This window comes from Gorilla gorilla, chromosome 16, assembly GCF_029281585.2.
Source record: "Gorilla gorilla gorilla isolate KB3781 chromosome 16, NHGRI_mGorGor1-v2.1_pri, whole genome shotgun sequence".
Lineage (NCBI taxonomy): Eukaryota > Metazoa > Chordata > Mammalia > Primates > Hominidae > Gorilla > Gorilla gorilla.
Genome location: NC_073240.2, coordinates 54,023,076 through 54,045,862, shown reverse-complemented (window position 1 = coordinate 54,045,862; position 22,787 = coordinate 54,023,076).

Sequence of the window (22,787 nt, the reverse complement as noted above, 5' to 3'; positions counted from 1 at the left end):
GGCTGGAGTGTGGTGGGGTGATCTTGACTCACTGCAACCTCCGCCTCCCAGGTTCAAGTGATTCTCCTGCCTCACCCTCCTGAGTAGCTGGGATTACAGGCACCCACCACCAGGCCTGGTTAATTTTTTGTATTTTTTTTAATAGAGACAGGGTTTCATCATGTTGGCCAGGCTGGTCTTGAGCTCCTGACCTCAGATGACCCACCCGCCTTGGCCTCCCAAAGTGCTGGGATTACAGGTGAGAGCCACCACACCTGGTCTCTTTATATTTTTTCATCTTTGTTAGTTTAAGTCTGTTTCATCAGAAACTAGAATTGTGACCTCTGCCTTTTTGTTTTGTTTTGTTTTCCATTTGCTTGGTAAATTTTCTTCCATCCCTTTATTTTGAATCTATCTTAGGAAACACAATATTTTATATATTATTTTTTAAAAATCAAAGTTAGTGCAAAAAGACAATGATGATCCAAATACCAAAAATAGCATTTTATTCTTAAGAGGGTATTTGTTTCTCCAGATTTGAGAAATTATTGCTAACACAATTAATCATTTTAGAATCACCAATGGTGGAACTAGGCATGGGGTGGGGGATGAGTCATCATTGGCAGCTTTTTAAGAGCACTTGCCTATACTTGATCTTTATTCTCTTCAGCAACAATAGATGGTGAATGGTAGCTGCTCAGATGGCAGGTGACTGTGTCTTGAAAGCTTTGGAAGCCTGTTTCCAGCTGATTGGCTATTTTCACTATTGGTAAATTACTCTGTCTTAATCACAGCTGACTGATCTCAGCTGGCTGGAGAAATGCTGCATTCTTTGGCCCTGTACGTAGTCCCCCACAAAGCTGATGCTAATAGCAAAGGTGTCACTTTCCCAGGAACTGCTGAAGCCTCCCTCTGCCTAGGGATCAGCAAGGCCAGCAAAGGAGCTGTCTCACAAACAGAAGGCTTCTAGCACATGGTAAATAATAAACTGAAACTCTCACCTAGCCAGTGAGAGGACTGGGTGGGGAGGAAAGGAACAGTTTGGGGAGTGGGGATTGTTTTAACACTTTATCAACACTCACCATCTTCCAGCGCTACATCCTTGGAATTCCCTGATAAGTAATAAGCTGGATACAATTTATGCTTTGGAAACACCTCATGATGAGATTTACCGAAGAGCAGAAAAGACTCCCAGATCTTTAATGCACATTCAGTGGTATGATAACGGAAGATAAATGTACTGTATATAATAGTCTAACATACCCTCTGTTTTTACTGTTGTGAATATTGACTTCCAAATGAATTTAATCAAAATCAATAACAAAATGTACAGTAATGAAATAATGTAAAATGTAGTAATGTATAGGCCAAGAGGTTGAATATGGAATATATTAACAGAAAAGTATCTTTACAACAATAACTCATCCCTCTTTTATCATCTTTCCTCACCTAATATAAGACAATAAGAAGGAGAGGCAAGCCTCCAGAGCTAGACCACAAAAAAGGGTCCTTTACAGAATTTTAAAAATTATCTATTTAGCAAATTTAGTGACACAGGATTGGATTCTAGTTGAAAAGACAAATTAAATAAATCAGTTTACAAAAGGTCAACCAGAAGGTGGACCTACAGGTAGATGGTTCAAGCCTTGTCCTTTCAAGTTGGCTTATAAAGGGTAATAAAATACATATAATAGTAATAATACTTTAATAATTTTCTAAAAGTTTAATAATCCAAAAGCCTTTACATATTTCTGGAGCATGTACATGGACACTAAAGCTAAATGGCAAAAGGCACAATTGTTAAGATTTGTCTACTTATTAAATTTATAACCTGAGAGGCCAAAGAGAGAAATGTATTATCATGAACTAGCCAGAAAGGCCCAGGGTGATTTTTGAATAATCAATATTTTCCAATATACAGAGAAAATAACTGACACTGGAATTCATTAGAAATCTGTTTTAAAAAAAAAAAGCTTAATGATTTGCTATTGAAGACTGACTATAATACATAGATATCAAAGAGTGTTTTACCAAGAAAGAATAGCATTCCCATTGTATAGAAAATAAAACTGAAGTGTTTGCATATTAAGAGGTCTCATCGTAAATCATTGGATGAAGTCTTTCACTCGTTTATCATTTCTATTTTTCTCTTTACAATGTCAATTTACTTTTCCCTTCTCATATTTGGCTGTTACACCTCTCAATTAACCTTTGCGTTACTGTCTGCTATCCCACATTTCCTTCCTTCTCTACACTATTTCCCCCACTCTGTCCTCATCTGGCCATCTTTATACTCTAGAGAAGCTTTAAAAGAGGAAAGAATGAAGGCAGCTAAAAAAGAAAACAACCAACTTTTAATCATGGTTTGGGCAGCTGATTTAAGGCAAAATATACTATTTTTAAAATACCTATTTTTGAAAGGGAGGAAAGAAGAAAGGAAGCGGGGAGAGGAAGAGAGACAGAGAAGACGAAGGAATGAAAAAAGGAAGGAAGGAAAGAAGGATGGAAGGAGGGAGGGAGAGAAGGAAGGAAGGAAGGAAGGAAGGAAGGAAGGAAGGAAGGAAAAGTTCGGAGGGTGGGAAGGAGGGAGGAAGGGAGGAGGGGATATTAAAAGGGAGGAGGGAATAAATGACTTAACAACGTTTGCTAGCACAGTCCTGCAATGACGAATGTGAACTTCCACATGCCATTTCTGTGTAATGCTTGAGCATTATTGGGGACAAGCACTGACACACACAAATGTTATTAGAATCTGAGCAGCAATACCGCTGTAAGGGTAAAAATTCAGAAATCCGGCACAGAACAACTCAGGTCTTAGTGGCATTTCCCACTCATCCTCAGGGGACTCCACCATGGCTGAAGTAATAGAAGTCAAAACTTCAATCAGGCCCTTATTAGTTACTTTCCACACAGGATATGAGGTACCATTGTTGGTGGCAAACAGAGCTATTGCAGCTTAGAATTGACAATGCTTTTTTAAAAGCTATCTTTGACTGCTCAATATAAGGTTAGGAGCAGGTCATGTACCAGGGTTTCTACCAAATTAATGCTATCAGGGGAATTACACTTAAATGGAATTCTTTCTATCTAAACAATTCCATCTAGTTTCATCACTGCTTTTCCTCTCCCCATCCCTTCCTATATAAAATAATTCAGAGGAGTAGACATCTGGAATAATATATAAAGAATCAAGTTATCAAACAAGACAAGATTTACCACCAGGCCCTGTGCCCCCGCTCTAAGTCATGCAGAAAACGAAAGTCTCAAACAGCCAGTATTTTTTTTTGACAGGTTTCAAATAATCTTTGACATTCTGCTTCTTGGTACACAATCTTCATTCAAATGACCAAAACAAAATTTTAAAGAGGCACTTCCATCTGGGAATCATTTTCCTCATCTATTTTTCATTTAAACATCATATTGGTATGTTTAAGAGAAGGCTTCTTAAATCAGCTATAAAATAAATATAGGAATATAAATCTAAATATAATCAGTACACTTATTGTTCCTCACTGAAAATCAAGATGCTCTTCCTTATGGCATATTTTTTCCAATACTAACTATTCACTTGTAGAATATTTCTGTAACAAAGAATCATATTGTCATGACTGTGCCAGTCCAATAAAAGGAAACTTCATTATACCTATATTTACACACACATAGTAAATTGGATATTTAAAGCTGTTTGTTTTCAGCAGTTGAGAGTGTCAGCAATAATTCTGTAAGTATTCATGCGCCCTCATACATTGTGTGTGTGTGTGAGATGGAGCGTTGAGGTTGGGGAGAATTCAGAAAAGTAGACTCTAAAGTGACTCCAATAGGCAGAGTAAAAAGTGACACTAGGTTAACAGACATGATATTGAGTAGATAGAGGGCTGGAATTTTGAAATGTGAGATTTTGGGATTTTACCCACAAAATGACATTGAGCTATTACGGATTCTTAAACCAAAAAGTGATGAGACAAAGCTATCTTTCAGGAAGCTGTATATACTGTGGATGCTTAGCAACTGGAGGAAGGGAAGGAAAGGTAAGGAAACAGAAATTGGACGGAAGAAAGAATATAGGCCATGGATACATTTAAGATGCTGTGGCAATAATCTGTAATAAAGCAAAAACGACCTAAACTACATGGAAGAGAGAAGGGATAAGAAGGCAAGGTCAGAGGGAAATGCCGTTATTTTATTATAAGGATTTGCAGGTATAGATAAGCAGTCAATTATAAAAGATGGATCCTAAATTGCGATTCCAAAGCACCAGGAGAAGGAGGGTATCCCTAGTACCACTGACAGGAGAATAGGGTTAGCAAATGGCACTGATCTGGAAATTGGGAGGTAGGAAAGGCAGGGGAATTAAGAGGTTAAATATTTGGTTCAGTAGCTGTTAAATCTGAGAGGGTGAAATTACAGCCATCTAGATATATTTAGTTAACACGTGGAAATATCATGTATGAATTAGAAATAAAGATTTAAATGGATGTTTTAGGCAATCAGTATGGAGATGATAACTGAGGTCGTGAGAATGACTAAAATGTCCTACACAGAAAACACAGAGAGGAAGAAGACCAAGGGCTTGACATTGGAGGAAATTTGATCATGAAATATGAGATGTGAATCAAAGAGAGAGAGAAAGAGAGAGAGGAAAAAAACTCAGATGGGAGGAAGGGAAAGATCCTAGGTGTGTTAGAATAATCGCAAGAGCCTTACTAGGAAGCAGAAGACATAGGTTCTAGTTTTAGTTGTGTCACTTTCTAATGGCCACATGATTGAGTTGCATGGTTGTGCTGTGCTTCTGTAAAATAAAGGATATAGAGGAGTTCTGCTACTGCTTAGGTTATAGAAAGCTGAAAGGAGTGTCACTCCCACCCTAACAGCAAAGAAACACCAGGTAGACTACAAAACCACCACTTTTCTTGAGCCTTGGAAGAGCTGATGCTGCAGAGTAACCAAGTAGCCTGAATTGCAAAGGCGAGTAGGCACCTCCAAGAAGAGATAGGCTATGCAGGCAGGCTCAGCAGGGCAGAAAGATGCACTGGCCACTGTCCAAGGAAGTAAAAAGAAATCTGCTGAAATTCTCACAAATGCTAAAGACCAAGTGTGGACTAGTATGACCACATAAAACTTTTGTGAGCCCCCAAACACAAAGGAATTAACTCTCACAGGCCATTTTCCGTGGCCCTCCATTGAGTGCTAATAAGATTGAGTACAGGGTGAGAAACCAAAGAAATCACCCTCAGTTATGCAGGTGTGCAGGAAGGGATAAGCTGCCACTGCAGGAATACATAAGCTCTGTTCTGTTCTTCTACCCAGAACCTTTTCTCATATGAGGCAAAGCCATAATTCACTGGGAGGGGACACAACCCCTGTCTTTTCAGGACACAGGTAAACATCCATCAGAAGGAAAAAACAAAAAACACCTCTACTCCAGGAGGAAGAGCAGGAAAGGGTCCCGATTCCAGAATGCCATACTGATATCATCAGAGGTCTCTTACTGCTGTCCCACATAAGAACCACTCTATCATATAAAACCTGCTACATATACAAGACAGAGTTTGGCTGCTACAGGAAGGAAAGACACAGATGATGAGAAAGCTAAACCCATGAGGCACAGGCTCTGATTAAAATGCTTGACCAGGAGAGTAGCAAACCTTCTGCCCTCTACCATCAACCTAGCAAACACTGAGCAGCAAGCAACAGCAGCTTACCACTGGAGGAGAGGCAGGAGCATGGAGATCTACCCTCTGTGCTATATAGGTATGCAGGGATGGCTAAAAGTGGAAGATGAAGCACTAGCGCTGAAAAAAACCCTCTGGCTCCCCAGCTTCCAATCTATGTACCAGGCAACAGCAGCCCAGTGCTAGTGGGATTGAAGACTGTGGCACACTGAAGGTAGCCATAACAACAACAAAACCCTGCTCAACTTCTCACTACATTGACTCAATATCACCCCCAACATATACACACACACACACACACGTTTTGGAAGAAGAAGAGGTGAGACCATTTCCAGGCATAAATATATTTTCCTGTGCCTCTACTGTTCTACAATGATGTATACCAATTAATAAAAAAGATGAGATACATAAAAAGGCAAGAAAAGCAATTGATTGTCAAATGACAAAGAAATCAACAGAACCAAATTCAGAGATCACCCAAATATTAGATCATAAAAGAAGTTTAAAATTACTGGGATAAATATTTTAAAGAATCTAGTGGAAATATACATGAATATATGGGAGAATTTTAACAGAGTCACCATAAGAAAGAGAAATAGAGATGCTAGAAATAAAAAAAAGAAGAATTGTATTAACAGGCTTACAGTAGACTGAACATAACTGAGGAAAAATTCAATGAACTTAAAGACAGGTGAGTAGGAAATAGCCCAACTGAAACACAAAGAGAGAACTGAGTGAAAAAGACAGAACAAGGAGTCCAAGAGTTGTCAATAATATTAAACAGTCTAACATATCTATAATTGGAGTCTCAGAAGAGGAAGAGAAAGAGAACAGGGTGGAAGAAATATGTGAAGAGAACTTTTGGCTGATAATTTTCCAAAAATTAAGATATTAAACTAAAGATCCAAGAAGACCAGAGAATCCAAAACAAGATAAAAACAACAAAAAAATGCATATTCAAACTGTTGCAAATTAAAGATAAAGAGAAAATCTTGAAGATGGTCAAAGAGAAAAGAACATTACATACAGAGACGCAATCATAATTACAGCAGACTCATTAGAAGTTATATAACCATAAAGCCAATGACATAACATCTTTAAAGTACTGAAAGAAAAAAAAAACTGTCAACCCAGAATACCATCTTTCATGGAAATGCCTTTGAAAAATGAGGGTTTCATAAATAAAAATAAAGACTTTTTATGACAAATAAAATATGAGATAATTCATTGCACGCAGACCTGCACTATAAGAAAAATGTAAGAGAAGTTCTTGAGGAAGAAGGAATGATGCCAGGCAGAAACTTGAATCTATATAAAGAAATAAAAAGCTCTAGATGGTAAAAACTGAAGATAAATATAAAAGATTTTCCTTATTTTAATCATTCTTAAAGTTAATTGATGTTCTCAAGCAAAAATAATAACAATATATTGTGAGGTTTATAACATACGTAAGTTAAATATATGACAACAATAACACAAAAGTTGGGAGGGGGTGTTGAAAGTATACTAATTTAAGACTCTTACACTATACAAGAATTGGTGTAACATTATTTAAAAGTGGAACTTGATAAATTAAAGTTATCAATTGTATACCTTACGAGGCAATCACTACTTATAAGAAGAAAAACTAATAAATAAATAAATAAATAATGAAGACAAAACAAAATAAAAAATAGTAATCCAAAAGCAGGCAGGAACAAAGAAATAATGAAGAGAAAGAAATTATATATTTAAATCCAACTATATTAAAAATTACACTAAACTTAAATGCTCTGAACACCCAATTAAAAGAAAGAGATTGCCAGATTGATTAAGAAAGTAGGAAGTCCATATAATAGCATATGTTAAATATAATGGCATATGTTAAAATATAATGGCATATGTTAAAATAAAGGGGTTGGAAAAGATCCACAGTTCTCATCTTAAGATCTCTGGACCATTAGAAGTTTGTGTTGAGTGAAAAAAAAAGTTTTCCAGCTATTTTCCATAGTTCACAAAGTTAGACTTTTACTAGCTTTTTACTGCCTTGAAGGTGATGCACCATCACTGGGACATGATACTGAACTCTTTGCAAATTATCCATGGTGTATTTATGTAGTTTCATGTACCTAATTTCACTTTACGCTGCCTCTTTATTTTAAAAAGTGCTTATTCATTTAATTTATTTAACAAGATTTAAGTGCCTACAGTGAACCAGACACTGTTCTAAGAAATCACTGGAATTGTTGGAGTAGTTGTGGAGCAGAACACAAGCAAATGGTCAGACAATGACCAAGAATAATCTTACTGGCACTATCTTTAACTAGCTAACTAGCTAACCTACTGAAACCTATCTATTCAATTTAAGAATTTTCTATTAAATACCATATGCTAGAGTTAAAAACATGAATAAGATTCAGTGTTTGTCCCCAAGGCACTCATACCTAGTTCATATCTGTGTGACAAATGAAGTTATTAATGATCACCCAAGCAACTTCTTAGAATAAATACATTAATTTCTGTGAAGGCCCTTTGTAAACTGCAAATAACAGCTCACATGTGCTTAATACACACTATGCAATTGTGCTACATGCCTTTTGTGAATTAGCCCCAGACGGGCAAATATACTCTCTATTATAAGCTATTACTGTGCTATTAAAATTTGGTGCCAAAGAACCTCAGCTTGTAGATCTGCAGAAGACTCTTAGTGCTTCCTTCCATAGTCACTGATTGACTAGCAAACTTATAAACGCACATACCTGTTCAAAGGGCTCCTTGTATCTGAGTGAGGCTGGATCAGAGTAATTCCATCCCCACAGATGATAAACAACTCTTGTCAGAAGAAAAACCAATCATCGTCTCCAACAACTGAGGTGCTAGAGACACTAAAGTACAAGCACAATCCCCAATTCACCCACAGACTGTCTTCAAAGTTCATTTGCAAAGCAAGGGTTAATTATCAGATAGTTAGAGTCTCATGCCAGATCACAGTACTAGAGGTATTATTAGGGGTTGAATTGTAACCCCTTGTGATGGTTAATTTTGTGTGTCAATTTGCCTGAGCTAAGGGATGCTCAGAGAGCTGGTAAAACAATTATTTCTGGATGTATCTGTAAGGGTGTTTCTGGAAGAGATTAGCATTTGCATCAGTAGCTTGAATAAAGAAGATCTACCCTGACCAATATGGGCAGCATATTCTATTTATTGAGAACCCAATGCATGTAAAAGTAAAATGTATGACAACAAAACAAAAAGAACAAAAAGGCAGAGGAATGGCACTGGGGCATCTATCTTCTCTTGACCTTGGACATCAGAGCCCCTGGTTCTCTGGCCTTTGGCCTGCAGGACTAATACCGCCACCACCACCACCTCTACTCCAGTTCTCAGGCCTTTGGCTTCAGGCTGGGAGTTATACCAGCAGCTCTCCTGGTTCTCAGGCCTTCAGGCTCAGGCTGAATTATACTCTTGGATTTCCTGCCTCTCCACCTTCCAGATGGCATGTCATTATACTTCTCAGGCCCCATAATTACATCAACTAATTCACATAATAAGTCTCCTCATATATACATATATATGAGGATGTGTGTATGTGTGTCTGTGTGTATATATCCTATTCGTTCTGTTTCTCTAGAGAATGCTGACCTTCAATATTCATATATTAAAGTCCTAATACCCAGTAGTTCAGAATTGACCTTATTTGGAAACAGAGTTGTTGTAGACATAATTAAGTTAAGAAGAGGTCATACAGGAGTAGAATGGGCCCTAATCCAATATGAGAGGTAACCTCATAAAAATGGGAAATTTGGACAGAGACATGCACACAGGGAGAAAGCCATGTGACCATGAAGGAATAGATAGGAGTGATGCTCTTGCAAGCCAAGAGACACCAAAGATTGCCAGTCAATACCCAGAAGCTGGGAGAACAGCATGGAATAGATTATTTCCTGACAGCCCTTGGGAGAAAACAACCCTATTGACACCTTGGTCTTGGACTTCTAGCCTTCAGAATTATGAGACAATAAATTTCTGTCATTTAAGCCACTCAGTTTGTGGTATTTTGTCATGGTGGCCCTAGAAAACTAATACAGATGCTCCTTGACTTACAGTAAGATTACATCCTGATAAACCCTTGAAATATTTTAAGTCAAAATGCATTTAATACACCTTACCTACCGAACATCATAGCTTAGCCTAGCCTACCTTAAATGTGCTCAGAACATTTGCATTAGATTACACTTGGGCAAAATCACCTAAGAAAAAACCTATTTAAAAATAAAGTATTGAATATCTCACATAATGTATCAAATACTGAACTGCAAGTGAAAAGCAGAATGGATGTATGGGTACACAATGCACAATTTCTACTAAATGTGTATCAAGTTGGTACCACCGTAAAATAAAAAAAATCGTAAGTTCAACCATCATAAATTGGGGACCATCTGTACAAGCACTGAGGAAATCTTAGAGGTAGAATCATTAATTCATTCATTGAAAACATTTTTTCAAAACCTATTATGTGAAGTGAATATAGTAATACACAGAGCAGATAAAGTCCCTGCCTTCAAAGGGTTTCTATCTTGGTTTAGGAGACAGACAATAAAACAGATGAATAAATTGTATCTCACGTAGTGGTATGTGCTTGAAAAAAATAAAGCAGGATAAGGGACTAGAGAGTGGCAAGGAGGTTGAGAAACGCTTCTCTGAAGAGGTGTCATTGAGCAGAAACCTAAGGAAGTGAGGACATGAGCCAGGTGAATTCTTGGTGAAACAGGGCTCCAGGCTGAGTGAGCAGAAAAGGTGTTGAGGCAGAAACTTGCTTAGCATGTTTCAAGAAACAGAAAGAAGACCAGAGTATGTAGAGCAGAGTAAGCAAAGAGAGTGGAAATGAGGTCTGAGAGGCAGAGGCAAAATCATGCCCTTTGGCATGGATTTGTGAGGAATTTGAGCTTTATTGCAAGTGTGATGCAAAGTGTTGGAGGGTAATGAGAAATTATTTAAGTTTGAAAACCTGGCTCTCATGGGAAGGTAAACTTTAGAGGAGGGGAAGTGTGAAAGTAGAAAGATCGTTTCTGAGCCTCTGCAGTTGTTTAAGCAAGGTGTTATTATCATGGGCTAAGGTGGAGCACAAGTAGTCATATAAAGGATGCATTTGGACAGAATCTCTGACAGCATATGATAACTATATAGATGTTAGTAAAGGAGCAAAACTCTGCCTGCATGAGAATAATTTCCAGCCTGAATTGGAAGATATGACTCTAAGTAGATTTCAAAGACCAGAAAGTAGCTGACTGTATAGTACGGTTAGGCACAAAATGACTGTAAATATTTTTAAATTCCGCAAGACATTGCAAATGTTTTCAAATGGTAGAATCCCAACAGAAAGTGCATTTTAACAGAGAACATATTTGCACCATTCTTCAAAATGGTTTTTTGAGTTTCCACCCGGGGTGCTCTCCCTAGTGAGAGCCATTGGTTGAATCGTTTTGAAAGTGCTTGCCTTTCATCACAAGCCAAAATAAATCAAAAACTGTGGTCACAGCTTTTGCAAGGATTGGTTCAATTGTGAAAAAGAATATGTTTGATCTGTAGAGGCTCTCCAGGGGAAAATGTTTTGAGCAAAAGGGCAGCATTTTATTTTCTAAAAACAAATGCTTCATATTCCTTCATCCATAAAGGCTAAATCTGCACATGGCAGGGGGTGTTGTGGGGGAATCACAGCATTATTGATATCACAGTGGGATGATTCTTGCCTGAATTATTCAAATTAAATATCTAACCTCAGCAAGTGGCCAAGATTATTGTTCTACTTTCACTTCACCTATTTTTATTTTCCTAGGAAACTACTAGCATTCTTCAGACACTATTAAGATACATTTATCAAGTGTTATATGTTTAAGTCAAAGTTTAGTTAATTTTCACAATTCTGGATATTAAATGAGAACTGCTATAAAAATCAACTATTTTCTAAATGCCAATCCAGCATTTTCCCATGTGGAATGATGTTGGTTCATGATTAGATTTGTAGCTTTTGTTTACTTCCTTAATCAATGCAGTTTCAATCAAATAATTCTAATCGATTTTGCTTCCTAATTTGATGAATTATACTAATAAACTCCAATTTTCAGTAAGAAAATGTAGATTTACAGTTAATTCCTCTTCATTTGAAAGAGATACTTCCACTATTTCCAAAATTATCTGATCTCATTTTTTTTTCAGAGGTTTTGACTAAACTAAATGTTCTATCGGACTATGCCCAAGAAGCTAAGGTTTTATTTCTCTGTAGGTGGTGCCAGATGTTTTTCATTGGTTACTATGAGAGCTATTAAATAAGTCATAGCCTCTTAAATCTCATTAATGTCAGATGGTGGAGGAAGTACATCATTTTGGGTTGTTTGCCTTGAAGAGTAGAAATATTCTGGGACTAGATCCTGTCATACCCTGGGGCATGTGTCTTGAGCTCTCTATTCCATGGGAACGTTTCAATATTCCACCCTAACATCCTAATTTCATATTTGGAGTGATTGTTTTTCCTTTAACTTTCAACAACCTTACCAAGATTTTGATTTCTTTTGTGGTGGACTTTTTTTAATGAGAAAATGAGAGCAAACCACATGTCCAGTAAATACTGCATCAGACATAAATATCCTCTTCATTAAATTGACTACCAAACTCTAAGGATGTCAAGAGTCAGGACCCCCTCGTTTATGTCACCCCTCAGGCTGCTTGTGCTGCCCACACTGTTGGCTTCCCAATAGACATCACCAACTAAATGCTTAATCAAGCAAATCTGCCAATTTAGTTCAATTTAACTTACCCATTACTGTTACATCCTACTATGTGCAGCACACTGTGCTAAATACTATTGGCAATATTGTGATGAATAAGATACAGTTCTTTATTCACAGGCTCACAACTTGGGGGGATCCTAGATTTGTATTTAACTTGCATGATCCTAGATTGTGTATTTGTCTTGAATAGTTACAACACTGTGGAGAAGCTTGTTTGCAAGAAGGGAGGGAGCAAGGACCTTCAGAGTCACCTCCCAATCACAGTAGCCCTATTGAGGGCATTTTCTTAACCATGTAATTCATCAATCTACTTGTGACATTATCCATACACACACACACACAAACGAATATATGGCACAGAACTCCTAAAGCTCTCATAATTTCTTGAGAAACAGAAAGGGGGTACTGGACGTATCTTTTGCTCTAATGAGGTGACTCTTGGTGGGCTCCTGGATGGGAGTTGATCACCAGAAGGACCAGACCATAATTGGAAGCCTGGAACTTTCAGCCTCAACCCCCATCCTCCAGAAAGTGGAGAAGAGATTGCATTTATAAGTGATCATACCCATATGATGAAGCCTCCATGAAAATTCTTGAACTATGGGGTTGGGAGAGCTTCTGGGTTGCTGAATACGGACAGGTATTGGCAGGGTGGCATACTTAGAGAGGACATGGAAGCTCCATGCGCCTTTCCCCATATCTTGTCCTATACATAGCTTCCATCTGGCTGTTTCTTAGCTGTATCCTTTTATAATAAACCAATAATCTAGTAAGCAAACTGCTTTACTGAGTTCTGTAAGCTGGTCTAGTGAATGAGAAAACCTGAGGGGAGGTTGTGAAAGCAGATATTTTGTAGTCACATCCAGCAGAAGTTGTGGGTAACCTGGGAACTCACCACTTTCAATTGGCATCTGAAGTGGGGGCAGCCTTGTAGGACTAACTCCTTAAACAGTGGGGTCTGTGCTAACACTGGGCAGTTAGTGTCAGAATTGAGTTAATTTTTAGGATACCCAGCTGGTGTTGGAGAACTGGTTGGTGTGGGGGGGGGGGGGGGAAACCTACACAATTGCTGGCCAGAAGTCTTGTATGTGAATAAAAAGGAAATGAGAATTTTTCCCTATACACACTCCAGGGAGCACAAACTTACAGGAAAAGCCACATTGCTCAGTGACTTTCTAGTTCTCATCATCTTTGATGAAAAAAAAAAAAAAACAGTTTGACAGTAAATGCTATGTATATAATTATAAGTTTGAGCAGGTCTTGAAAGCTACTTAGCTCAACTTTCTTATATTACAGATGAGAGAACTGATGCTCAGACAGGATAAGTGGCTTGTCTTACGTCATCCACCTTACTAGTGGCAGACCAAGAATTAGAACTTGGCTCACTGAGTCTTATTCCCAACTACTCGGCCTCTCTTCCTCTCTGGCTAATTGGATAAAGAGGCAGAACATAATCCATATTTAAACTCCAGGAAAAAAGTGATGGAAATCAGAAAGGAAATATTGGTAAAAGTTACCATCATAATATTAGAATTCAACTTCAGCAAGATGAAAGATGTGAGGCTTACGCTGAGTTCACCTCACTGACTTCCTTCCTCTTCTGCTGGAAGACTGCTGACTTGCTGCTCCCAATCACAGAGATCCAGATTAATATGAATGTATGAGAGAGGAAGAGCTGTGTGGGAACATTATCAATCTGGGGAAAATGCTCAAGAGCACCAGTACAGCTTAGTGGGGAGGAACATGTACTCTGTTTTTCAGCTGCATGGGGTCAAAACCCAGCTTTATCACTTACCACATTGACTTGGATGAATTATTTAACCTCTCTATATTTTAGCTCCTCATCTATAAAATTAGGAGAGTATTTATCTCATTGTATTATTATTAAGATTAAGTAATTGATATTTATATAGTTCTAGATTTGCCTAGCCCATACCTATCTACACATTTATTAAACACAGTGCAGTGATATAAATGTTCAATCTATCCAAGATATAAACCAGAATACATAGAGACATGTCTTGTCTAAACATTATTTCATTTGTGTTTTTTGTAGGAGCCAAATTTTAAAGTTAGAAGGTTCTGGTGAAGATTTGTAGTGCAATTATTTGTATACTGTTCATTAAGATTTCAACTTTAGCTAAAAGTGGTATCACAATATACAGATGGAAGGCATTGGACACTTTTTTAAATTAATAATCACTTTAGACTGGTATTTACCACATTGTGTTTTGTGGAACATCAATCTCTTTAAAATCTAAATATGAGTCAAATCTACTAAAAGTCTTCCCTAGTCAATAACATTGGGAAGCACTGGGATAAACAGAATTTAATAGATTTCTTTGCTGCAGGACTGTTAAGAGCCTCTATTACGCTAATGAATTTTGAATTCTATTTATTAAGGTGAGAAGTAAATTCTCATTAAATATAAATTGAAAAGAATAGCAGCTAAATACAACTATGCTTTACAATATTTTAGATTAATAGCCTTTTAAGAGGTCATTTCTGCAGGCACTGTTTCTGGTAGAGATTTCACAGTGCAAATCTGCATGATCATTTGATAGCTGGGCATCTCTGTTTCTACAGCTTGGTCTCCAGTCAATGCCCAGTGAAAAGTCCACAAAAGAAACAAACAGTAACTTTAATTTATTAAAAGGAGAGCCCATATGACATTTTCACAGACTGTTCAGCAAACTAATATGTCTGTTGTTTAAAGTCAATGAGAGACTTTTGGGTAGAACACACTTTCTGATGACCCAAGGATTGGTTGATTCTTGAAGAGTTCATTGCTATGAGCATTTCAGAAAGATCAGAGTCCAGTAATCCTAATAGGATTTAAACCATCGTCTTAGTAAATCATCCTTCCACTAAAGTACACCCTTCCTGCTTGAAAAGGCTCCAGTGAGTTATAACCAAAAGGATTACCAGGCTTGCACTGATGAAAAGACTACAGTCTATGAAATGTGAGATAATTATATCGAAGAGATGTAGGAAACAGTCTTCCTATAAGCCAGTAGAGTGGCTGCCTCATCTCTAATTATTATGCCACGAGCAACTGAGCGTACTAAACTGCCTGCCTTCAGTCATTGGCTGCGTTTAAAACAATTGGAAAGTTACAATAAGGCTGAAATGTCATAAATTCTTGAGTGTTGTCTTCTACAGTTCATCCGCTATACTTTCTAGTTGACCTAGTCAGATGTTTTAATAGTTTATTTCCTGGTAAATTTTTATCAAACTAAAAACTAGAAGAACAAAGCCAGAGTCAAGATGCCGTTGCCTAAATAAGACACAGCATCTACAGAAGGCCTGTTGTCCTTTAAAAGTATGATGCCTAAACCCCATCATGGAATCTACATGTTTATGCCCATTTGCTTTTGACAACTGATCGTCAGTGTTGGCATTTATTTGAAAAAGAGTTTGGAGTCTGAAGAGAGTGCAAGAAAGTTTTCAGTTCAACCTTACAGAAGTTAAAAGAAACACATTTGGGGTTACTAGGGAGAAAATTTCTAAGAAGTCAGTGAAAAACGCTGAGAAATCCATGTTATGAACCCTGATGTGTTTTGGTCTGCTCTGGAATGAAGTTTTCATTGGCAGTCGGAAAAACGTCCACTTGCACGTGAAGTATTTTCGTCCTTAACCGCACTGAGCCAAGTAGATGGATGAATGTTTGCAAACATTCCTTTCCATGTTACTCTTTATCTAGGAGTACCCAACATTGGAAGCACAAGGTGTGTATGAATGTATGATTGGAAGAAGATCTTTACTGAGTAGGACCATGGAAAACCCCACTGGCTCCAAGCTTTTTAGACTGAGGTACACATTAGAAGAGTCTTCTCTCTCCCCAGCTACCACCTATACCAGTCTGCTTCTCCTACTCCAGCCATCATGACCTCTCACCCAGGCACAAACCCTTCAATCCTAGGAGAGTCTCTCCAACCCTGTCCTCTGGAATTACATTGCTAGTACATTCTAGGATAGCAAATATAATCTAGTTACCATAATAATGGTGTTTGTAAAGAGTTAAAGATGTAAACGTACTCTTTCAGGGATATATCTCTTCTATTTATGAAGGGGTGCTTCTCCTTGCAAGTTTCCAGTATTATTTTAAGGCATATTAAATTTTATCACTAAATCAACTAGAAATAAAATGTGTAATTGGTAGCAGAATTTCAGGCGGTGATAGAATTCCCAAAGGATTCCAATGTCCTTTCAAAAATTAAATACAGTAATGGAAGATAAACTGTGTAAAATGCCAGCACTTTTCTTCCCCATAACCTCTGTTTATGTACTAAGCCAAGAGGTCCTACTGCCAATCATATCTAGGAAAGAAATAGTACAGAGAGTGCTTTTGATATCACTCATGCATTTATTAGATCCCCTGTTTTTCCGATTTTGAGTTTGATGTGAATTCACTGCACATACATACCTACATAAAATATACCTATCTTCACTCATTATGATGTAAGTAAAGTGTTGGTAATCCAGGAAATACTGGATAGATTAAAACATAAAATTATTAATTTCATGAAATATGAAATAGTGCATTTAATAAATAGTACATTTGATGCATTTTGCAACTAGGTCTGAGGTAATATGTGTATCTTACATTTCTTTACTTTGAAAAATGACCAAAAACCTTATTTGATATGAATATTTTATTTTTTTCCTAAAATACATTTCTAATGTGCTCTCATTTCGGTGTTCCAATATGATGGGGGGAATTTTTTACTTCTCTCTTTTTTTCAAAGGACTATAATTTAAACCTCCCCTGCCCAGTTTCAGAGAAATATTTATGGCTGGATTTTAAATGTCTGAACAAAGACCTTTAAAAGGAAATTTCTACTGCAAAAAAAAAATCCACTGATACCAGAGCATAAATACCATTATTATAATAATGAGAAGAGTGTTCGATTTCCAAGAAAGACCAATATAGTAACTACTCTTCCCTCCCATGAAAATGTTGACAGAGGTAAATATGGGATAATTCCAAATCTAAACCTCAAGATAAAGAAATTAATTTCTTTATTCATGTAAACAAAATGATTGGGCAAAAAGCAACTGTTTCAGTGCAGGAAATGTTTTCCTCCAGAAATCGGGAAAGCACAGAGAAAATCTAGAATTTTGTTATACACATGAACATTTTCAAAAATATCATAAAGGACAATTCCCTTGGGACACTGAGCCCAGGATTTGACAATCTCCCTGACAGCTACCTGGTAGGAAAATGAGGTTGACCTCCATGATGTCAACTTCCTAAGATATTATTTCTACCCTATGTATCACAAATTTCCTTAAGAACGAGCTTGAAAAAAAAAAGCAGCTCCAATTCTAACCTCTGTGGTTATGCCCATGTATCTTGAAAGCTATTTATTAGTTTCACACATATACCATTCTTAAGGTCCATAGATTTGCTACCCACTGAAGAAAGCAGCATGTCTTTTATGTGCCCAACATGACTTTTGTAAGGCTTCACAGGGCTTTCATAGTTTCAGTGACACTTAAATCTAAGCACTCAGCTCAAATGTTTCTTGAAACAGATTATTTTCCTACACAGACTGGAAGCGTGTTGTGTTCTTCATAAATTTAAAGTTCCTCCTCACCCAGTCCCATATTTTCCAGAATTACCTCTCAGACAGTTTTCTCTCCAGTACACACACCCAACACATACAACACTCATATGTGTACTCTGAAAAGTTCCATTCTTCATTGAAACAGGGGCAAGGACAAGGGAAAGAGCTAACATGCTTTGTCCATCTTCTAGGTGCTAAGCATAATGCCAAGTGCGTTATTTATCCTATGTCATTTTATGCTCACAACAGTACTATAGAGTGGGAATAGGGATTCTTAGCCCTACTTCCAAGTTATGAAGCAAAGCCTTGAGCACTTCATCCAAATTCCACAGCTATAGGTAATGAAGCCAGGATAGAAACCTAGGCCTGTTGAATATTCAATTTCTCCACAGGACCACTAACTTTAAAGAGTGGAAAACAGAAAGTCTCCCTCCTTGACCTCTTTTCTACTATGCCTTCTTCTTCCTGCCTCTTCAGAAGCACTGTCATATGCAACCACTTTCTTGAAGAGCCTTAATAACTTTTTACATAAACTTGCTTTTTGTAATGTCAACTTTTCAGCCATGTGATATCAATCCTCTCAAATTTTTTATTTGATAGTGACTCCTGTGAATCCTTTGATCATGTCTTAGTCCAATTCTACTATTATTCAGACCCTTTCTGTTTTTAATATATAGTCCAAGAAAGTTCACGCTCAGATCCAATTTAAAGCTCAAATCTACATAGACCAGAACTGTGGCTCCAAGAAGATGGAGGAGAGAAATGGGTTGGCTATCAAGGCCCAATCTTCCTCCCTGAGGCTCCAACCCTGTGCTGGAGCAGGCAGAAGAGTGGGAGAGGCAGAAATCTCTGGTTCCCAGGGCCAGGACCAAGAGGGCACATGCCCCGCACTTGTCCAGTCCTGGGAGTGAGCCTCTCCTGAAATGTTGTACCCTGGGCCCTCCCTTGCTGCAGTCTCATCCCAGCCCTGCTCAGGTTGTTTCCTTTTGAGGCTGGGGGCCTCTGCTGTATGGTGGTCTCCACTGGGAGATGCACATGATTATCTACAGGCAATGTCTGGTTTTCCCTGGGCACTCTCTTTACTGAGGCTTTCTGGAGGAGCAGCAGCTTCCCCCAGGTCCCCATATTTCAAATACACCCCCTGGTTAGGTGTCCCCTTATTTTGCCTGGAATCCACATGGACCCCTGCCTCCAACTTCATCCTCCTGCACGTGGAGCCTCAGAAACCACAGGGTTTTCTTATATCCTCATGAAGGGCTACACCTAAGAAAGATGGGGCAAGCATTGGCCCCCATCCTCTTCACAGCCACTAAAACACAGTCCCTTTAGAACCTGCTGGTGCAGACTCCTGGAACTGGCTTCCCACCTTCCCAACATTTGCACTGGCTCTAGATTAAAACCAGCAAACTTCGGGGGACATATACTAGACTGTTCCTAAAACCCTGTCCCCATAGTGTTCTGACTTCTGGTTGCTGATTTCAGAGAATGCTCTTTTCTATATTGAATTAGGTTCCTACATCCTACAGCAGGTGTATTTTCAGAAGCCAGGAAATCTGCTTTTTATAAGCCTATAGCAAAGGTCCCAGCTTTAACAGTACTAGCATCACTAAAGCCACCACAGAGCATGCAAAACCTTCCTGACTCTACAGGCCTCCATCCCTGCAGCGAGAAATGCTAGATGCCCACATCCTGACCTTGAGCTACTTGCCTGACTGGGATTTTTTTTCCCACTATCTTTGGAAGCACTAAGCTATTTCTGAACCCTGGTTTCTTTTCTGATTGCTTACTAGGCAATAATTCTCCAGGTTCTCCATTTGCCCTAGAAACAGAAAGAATCACTCCAGAAGGTCAAGAGGCACAAGTAGCACCAATGAGAAGCAGCACAAGAGGCTTTCCAGAGCCATAGATGGCATTGCCTGCATTGGCTGGGCTCACAGCCGTACATTCTCACAACTCCCAATGTGTCCTTTGTGTGTTGTCTTGAGACCCGGGGTGATGGGGCCCAGAATCAGAGGCCCTTGGGGTCTCCTGGTTCAACCTCCCACCTGCTCAGATTGACATCTGACCTGAGAGTCTGGGACCGCATTCGGTGGTAGATGGAGGACTCAGGTCCCTGGGAAGTCTCCCTACAGAAGGCAAAGGTTTGCAAGTCATGCTCCTCAGAGTCCTGAAGGCTAGTTACAGGGCTGAGAGGAAGCAGGAAAATAGATTCTTTTTGATAAGTTTCATGTAATGGATTTGGGTGACAATTTAATATAGAGAAAAGGTTCCAAGCCTTTAAAAATGAAAAGCGGGTAGGGTTTAGTTTCGGGAAAAAAGGGGTTTCAAGTCCTAGCTATGTCCTTCATTAGTGGTTGACTCTGAGAAAATTAATGCCTCTAGACGTAGTTCCCCATTTATAAAATGGGGGAAACAATAGCTGCCCAATTGTCTTCAAAATAGTAATTAACATGAAATATAGGAAAATGTTTATATTACTTGGAACACAGGAAGGGCCTTTGTGTTACATTCTCTCCTTTAATCTTTATGACCACACTATAATGTAGGTGCCATTGATCTCCACTTTGCATATTGAAAAAAAATATGAGTTTGGAGAGGTCAGTAAATTTCTTAGAGTCACACAGTGATTGATCCAAGATTTGCTCTCAGTTCTGACTCTTGCTCCTCTTCGGAGCAGAGGACTGAGCTATACTTCACATTTGTTTTATTTATCAAACCTCAAAATAAAATGGTCACTTAACTGCAGAAGGCATTGTCAAATCAGAGACAGAACGAGGCTGCAGAAAATCCTTGGGCCAGAACTTCAACTTCAGTGCTAAGACTCTAAGCAGAGCCAATGTTTTGAGGTTAACGCTGCCATTGTCATTCTCCACTGCTCCCCACACCACTGTTCTTGCTTCTGTTTACAGAAATGCAAATGAAAATAATGGCTGCTGTTCATTGAGCCCAACGCACTAGGCTCACTGCTTGATATATATTATCTCACTTAATCATCTCAACTCAGTTAATGTTTCCAACACTTTTTAAGTAGGCACTTTTATTATTTCCATTTTATAGATGAGGAAAATTATGCACAATGAATTGGCACAAAGTTCCCCAAGGTCATCTGGCTGGTCATATTGTACATGCCATTGCTGCTGAAACAAGTATATCTCTCTGTTGCCACCACTAATTCAGCCTCCGTCACCATGGTTCCTGACAACGCTGCCATCGCTGCTGCTACAGGGTTGTCAAAGCCCTGCTTCATCTTCTGGCCTCCAAAAGGAAAAATTGTTCTTCTCAGTTTTATGATGTCATCCTTCAAAGAACATGGGGCAAGCCCTAGAGGACGTTTGAGGAAAATACCCACTGACCCTGAATTGTGCCTTGAAGTTATTCAAGTGTTTTGCTGTTCACTGGGTGGCCAGGCAGTGTGGCCAAGCTAAAAGGGCAGTTAATGCCATCCTGGGGAACAGACCAGTGCATGACTGGAAGTCACTGAGAACAGACAACATGAACACCAGGCTCAAATCATATCTCATTTACTTACAGCAAGAGGAGAGTGTGTAGAAGATCCAGCCCCTTGCAATGCATCAGTTCCCTGTGGCCGGCAGAGCCACTCTGCAGCTGTCTCAGGCAGCGTGGCTGCATGCACTTCTCTGTATGCTACAGTAGAAGGGTCCCAACCCCTCCCCTGTGGAGTCTGAAATACAGAAATCTGGATGCATGCCTGAAGGCCACTGAGTCTAAAACAGAAAGATATTTTCATACAGGGTGATAAGTTCAGCACAGGCTGTATGACCTTTATCTCTTGGTAAGGAAGTTGTCCAGAACCATGGCCCATTCTTATGTAGCCAAACAAGATTCGAAAGATTGTGTGCACAGGACTGCCTCTCCCAACACCAGGCATCTCCACCCTCTCCTCTCTATCTACGTCAGGAACACCTCAGTGGCTAAGGTACTTGTTGCTCCTCTTATTTATTTATTTATTTATTTATTTATTTATTTATTTAGAATCATCATCATCATGATGAATATTTATTGAATACTTTCTGCATCTTGGGTGCTATATTGAGTGTAAAAACATACATCATCTTATTAATCTGTATGACAACTCTGTGAAGTAGTCACAATGATAATTCCCAATTTACAGATGGAGTGACAGAGGCACAGAGAGGTAAACAACACACCCATTTATACAGCGAGTAAGTGGGAGAGCCAGGTTTCAAAGCCAGGATATCAGACAACAAGGTGAAGATGTTTAACCACGAAATAAGCTACCCAAGGTCTGTCTGTTGGCCCCAAGAGTCCATTCCCTTCCTCTCAAGAACAGAATATGGAACATATTGTGTAAAGTCTTGAGAGTAGACAGGAAAAAATCATTTCACCACATTGCCACTTTTCAATGTGGTTTTCCTTGTGCTTTTCTTGCATTCATTTCTTTCTCCTGTGCAAAATATTCAAAACAAGCACATTCTTTTTGAGCTTACTATATATTCACAAAACCACATAAAGAATAACAATGCTTTATAATTCTGATGGTGATAGTAATATTAACAAACCAATTTCCATTTTTAAGCTTAGTGTATATTCACAAAACCACATAAAGAAAAACAATGCTTTATAATTCTGATGGTGATAATAATATTAATAAACCAGTTTCCATTTGGTTCTTTGATCAACTAATCAACATATTCATTGAACTCTGCATCAAGCATCAGGATGTATACTTGGGAAATTACAGAGATGATTCAGGAGCAGGCCCTATTCTTAAAAGTAGTCAATTCTATGGGAAAGACAAGGCCCAGAGGACACTGGCT